Genomic DNA, 6,000 nt, shown 5'->3' on the forward strand with positions numbered 1-6,000 from the left:
TTACCTATAATTAACTCCATCACAGTGAGAGCCTTGGATATCCTCATTGGGAGGATTAATGTCTTCTCCAAGGACAGAAGCAACCCTGCAGGGAAGATGGAGCTGCAAGGCTCTGCTGGCAGAGATTTGAGCTGGTTAAAGCCTTTGATGATCACTCTGAAGTTGTTTATATTTCAAAGTCCAGGCTTTGACTTCCTTGAGCTGTAGCACTGGGTAACTACAAATATCTCAGGGTTTCCTATCAGTCCTGTGCATCTAGATAAACTCTTCATTGATTTGCTCCAATACCAGACTGTCAGGGTGGTCAACTGGGATGGGGTTTGGCATGATTAGAAGTCAATGGTTTGTCTATGTTTGGAATAGTCAACTTAAATTTTATATTCAGTGCAGAGAAACCGAGTCCTTCAAAGCCTGTTATGAATGATGCATCTGGATGCTTGAGGCATCTGCTCTGGGATCAGAAGGTCTGTGCCCTAGAAATGAATGTTTCTTCCTAGTGTGAGAGACAGATACAAACATCTAGGCTTACCTGGGGGAAGTTCACCCAGTGTGTTGGTCCTTCAGTCCAGTTCAACTTTTCCTCAGCCTCTCAGTAACTCCTCAGTATTAGCAGGACTCAGCAGGACTTAGGACAATTTTTCTAGGCACAGACAAAGCAGATGAAAGAACAAGGTGTGGCAAATCATCTATATCATTGAGACCTGTAAGTCCACTCCAGTTTTGTGTTAATAATGCTTTTTTAAAAAAACCTCCAAATGATCACCCCTTCTGACTGTACCAGAGCACCACCTGCTACCTTGCAGACCTTGTAGGTCTCACAGATGCCCAGGGAGGCAGAATCACAGCTCCTCTCAGGCTACAGCTGGGGCTACAATTGTGGTCACAAGGTATGCAATACTGCCCCAGATGGTTAACTCCTCTGGATTAAGAACCCACAGTGGTTTTCTGTGTTGCTATTTCAGACTTTCCCACTTGATTAGCACCGTGTCTGTTTTCACTCATCTGAGTATCTAGTAGATATATCAGCAACTGGATTTTCCTAGGTAATATGTAAATATCTAATTTCTTATAGGGATAAATTTAAGAAGACTAAATAATTAATCTTCTGATTCAGAGTGAGCTGTGTTTATCCTCTTATCTTGTCTTTTATTGCCATTGCATTTTCAATGGCAATTCAAATTATTCTTTCCAAAATGAATATCCAGGGGTTGAAATGGAAATTTCAAAGGCATGTTATGAACACTAAGGCATGCTGATGTAAAAATGTGAGAACTCCTCATAGCTCTCATTCTGCCTTGTTTCCTCTCCATGGAAAGTGCTGGTTTGAGGTATGGCACAGCAGCAGCCACCAGCTCATCCCAGTTGCTGTGGAGAGGTGTCTGCTGCAGTACATTGCTGTTACACTGGTGCTGAGTGTCTGGAGGTTTTTGTTACCCCCTCTGCTGGAAAGCCAAAATGTGTGTGTCTGTGTGAGCCTACAATTAGGACAGCTGAAACCACACATGCATAATGAGCTGGAAGTGGATTTCCAGCCTTGCACCATGGCTCCTGTGAGTAATGCATATGTCACAGGCCTCTTCAGCATCACTGAAATTCCTCTCTTGAGAGGGAACCATTCAGCTCAAGCATTTGAGGGTCAGGACTTTAATTTGTATTAATTAATGTAATATATTTGTGCTTTTCTGCCTCAAACTGCCCTGTATGTTCAAACTTATTGGAAATTTTGCTCTGTGTGTGTACAATGGTATCCATGTAAAGAGAACAGAGAAAAGTTTGTCTGTGATCACAGACTTGTCCACAGATTTCAAAGAGAGAAAACTGAAAATCTTTTCTATTCAGAAATATTACTGCAGAGACCTTGGAAGATGCATTTAGGTGCATGGACTTCCATCTCAGACAAAACCAAGGTGCATTATACCAGGGCAGATGTTGCAGAGCATATGACAAAGATCCTGACATGGAGAGGAGAATGAAACCAGGATGCTGCCTTTGGACTGCATCTCTCCTGAAACACAATGATATTGTTGATATCGAACCATCACTATTGAACTGTGAGCTCATCCTCTTTCTCCATAAGTGTTGCAGAATTTCTGAACTGACATCTTCATTTTTCAGCAAGTGATTGGGACAAAATTGCTCTTATTTTTAGATTTAAATGAGATGATTAACAAGAAAAGTTCCCCATAAAGATTAACTTTATGCAATAATTCCATTCATTCTTTCATGCAAAAATATCCAACCAGCTCTAGTGCAAGACACTACTAAAAACTATTTAAAACACTTTTGATTTGGTTGGCTTCTACATCTGACTGCACCATATTAAGGTTAATGCATTAAATTAGTCTTAAAGCTCATATTGGTTACAGTGAAATAGCCGAGATATTTCAGCATGAAGATATGAAAGGTGGAGGCTTTCCAAAGTCACCTGAGTGGGTGCATTGTATGAAACTCTCTAACATTGTTGAAATCCATTCCAGTACAACCCCTCTGATTTTCATTAACCTTGAACTGTCGCCAGTAAAAGTTAAAATGTATTAAATACATGATGAAAACATCCTTCACTGTATTGCTGCAATGGTCCTGCTGCAGAATTTGTCTTTGGCACATTTGGTGCCCTGGAACTTCATGACAATTGTTCTTGTATGCTTTTTCATTGGTACCTTTATTGCTTTCAGGTTTTCTGTCATGTGGATTTTTCTAGGTAGCTACAACATACCCTTGTGGCTTTAGAATCAAGAATAAAAAGATATAAGTTGTCTCAGTGAAATTATTTTAAAAGCATTATCATGAAGTCTGAAACAAATTAATGCTGCCTAAGCTTATTGAGCACAAACTTGAATTGGCATTAGAGAATAGTTCAGGTTGGAAGGGACCCATAGAGGCCATCTAGCCCAGCTTCCAAAAGACTGGCAATATAGTAATCCACTGTGTTAGAAAGATGGAACTGGATGAAAAATGCTTGGATGGGACTGTAAAATGAGGTGTTTTAATGGAAAACATGTCAACATATGGGACACATTACTTTTCATTGACAGGTGTTATCAAACCTGTTATTAATTGAGCAATCCAGCCTTGCTTGTTTCTTGCTGTAAAGGCTGCAGAGGTGATGACATAGGTGTGTGTTAATCAAGTGTCAGTGGATCACATACTTCTCTCTCCTGCAGGACTTAACATTCATCAGTCTAAGAGCATCTCAAAATAACAGCTAATTATCCTACCCAACATCCTACCAGGTTGGTAAGTATTCTGCCATTTTACAGATAAAGATAAGTATAAAAACACCAAAAATTTCTGACTGGGAAAAATAAAAAATTGTGTAAAAAACATTTTTCCTCCTCTTGTGGTAAAGCACCTGTATAGAATTTATGGACTACTGTGTTACTCAGCCCAGCAGCATTGGGTCCCTCTACAGGAGAAGCTACCAGGTGACATCAGTCATCAAACTCAACTTACATCACACAGAGTAGATGGTACCATGCCAGTGTCCCATGCAGAGATGTCACTGCTGGCTTCAGTAAATTAACAAGATCATATTCATATATTTATAGTTTGGGGATGGCTTCTTCATGTATGTAAACAGGGATGTTTTGCTTCCAAATCAGCTTCAGGTATAATGTAGCCTTAAAGCATGATCTGATAATCAAACTGTGAAAACCTAGAGGCATGATTAGCTTAACAACGTCTTCATCCAATTGGAAATTAGAATTTTATGACCACATACTCAGCACTCTGTGATTAAAATGATTGACTGGAATGGACATTTAGAAGCCTTGTTATGGAATATATTTATCTTGACAATCATAGTGGAAGAGCAGTTGTTGTGCACTGAAAGAAGTTGCTACAAGTAATTTCAGCCATTGGTTCATGTCCAGTAATGCTTCCACGATGGGACCCCTTGACTATTTTTGCATGAATGCTTGAGAAACAATTGGATACTTTGGGAATTAGGTTAGGTGGTGATTTATATAGGAATGGTCAATAAACACCTTCTACCCACCAAGAGCATGTGAAGCTTGTGCAATGATCTTCTCCAAGTTTCTGACCCAGGATAACCCATGTTATCTGTCCATCCCATTTGAGTGTTGTAAGAACAGCTGTATGCCCTTATATATTCTGGTATCACAGTCATGGGAGCTGTAACTGCCTCAGCAAGACAGATAAAATAGCAGAGGACAGAGATCATCCCTGGCACCTCTCCTGAGTACCTCCTCTCTATGGATGAATCATTCTTTATCCAGGCAGATTTTATGTATGTCCTTTCTCATGACCACATACATATGTGGATGGATTGGCAGGTCATGGTAATGCACTGGTTATTTTGTTATATTTTTTGCATAAAAGAAAATACAGTGAGAGGTTCCATACAGTGCTCAGGATACTTGCAGAAAATAAATGAGAAAATAAATGTTTCTCAGGTGTCTTAGAATGGAGAAATATGTGAAGCAGAGCAGCCTTATTTTTTTCTGAATCACTGCCTGTTTTGCAGTTCTTTTTATGTGTTCCTTCTTTACTATTTTTTAATTGAACATGAGAAATCCCTGATTAAAAATAGCTCTGTGGAATGATGTTTGAATGTATCTATCAGTTAAAACAATACAATTAGGATGTTGTAGATGACAGTTCTGGAATAACCAGTACAAAGAACAGTTAAAAAATTAAGATATGAAGGTGAGAAGATGATACATAAATGCTTCATCACATTTCCCAGATTTTGTCCATACTAATAGATCCTGTAGTTTGTAAGCAGAGGTCTAACTGAGCATATAGAGATAAAATGGCAGTTTGCCAATAGTAGGCAAGGAAAGAAGCCATCCTATATGGCAGCACACTGGTTTCCAAACTGTAGGTGGTAGAAACCACTTTGGAAACCTATTTCATTAAAGAAAGAATGATGCTCCTGTCAAACACAATTACAGTGTTCTCAAGCATGGCTGAATTGGATGTACCTTGTAGCAATACTTCAGGAAAACACCTTGATCAAGAAAAGAATGTTTTGGTGATTAATCCCATTGACATTACTGTTGCCTAAAGGGCTCTGACAAATGCAATGCAATTTTAATTAGGAAATTAATACAAATATATTCTGATGAATTGAATTGTTGGCATGAAAACAAACTGGTTTTATTTATTTATTTTAAAACTGGGAATTTAAATGAGAGAAAAATATGTTATCAGTATTTAAGCTATTTTCCTTTTTTTACTCCCAGAGAACAAAATTAAAGCCCAACCAGGATAATCATGTAAAAAATGTACTCTTTGAAGTCACAATTTGACATCATTCTCCATGAAGTCTGTTTTCATTCTGGGGCTTTTCCTCCCCCATGTTTGTGCTCTCCTTCAATAACAGGAAACAATGCTACTCCTCACAAGCAATGGGATGTGACTGCCCGAGCACAGCTCAGACACTGCTTCTAATGGCTCTGCTACTCTGCACAGCTCCTGCCCCTCCCTCAGTTACTCCTCACACCCTCCCACTGCCACTGCAGGTGTTCCAGTGTGATGGCTGATGAGGAATTCTCTTTCAGGTGGATCATTTCCCCTCTCTAGATCACTGCACACCTCCCTGATGAGAGGGACATATTTTGCCACCAGCATGTTTTAACCAAAAAATCCCAAAGGAATGGTGTGTTTTCTTGAGAGGTGGGAATAAAATGGAAAAAGAGAACAAGAAAGCCTCAGGTCTTCTTAAACCTGGTCCTTGGGCTTTGTTGGGTAGGCTTTTCAGGGACTGAATGCATTTATTTCAGCATTTCCAAGTGATTGTGTTTGGAGAGATGGAAGACTAACATAGGATAGTCGACAGGGCAATAAACTGGTGAGTTAGAAGAAAAGTTGGATGGATGGATTTTTATCAGGCTGTGAAAAAGGTAAACCCCAAACTTCTTTCAGCTCTCCTATCCCCCTTAGTGCTGTCCAACCCTGTCAGCCTTAGTTATCCAGTATTATTATTTTATTGCTGTTTAAATATATTTGATTCAAAAATGTCACCTCTTTATCCAT

Source organism: Melozone crissalis, unplaced genomic scaffold, assembly GCF_028551555.1.
Source record: "Melozone crissalis strain CALT ecotype California unplaced genomic scaffold, PUWL_Pcris_2 ptg000019l_1, whole genome shotgun sequence".
In the NCBI taxonomy this organism is placed as follows: domain Eukaryota; kingdom Metazoa; phylum Chordata; class Aves; order Passeriformes; family Passerellidae; genus Melozone; species Melozone crissalis.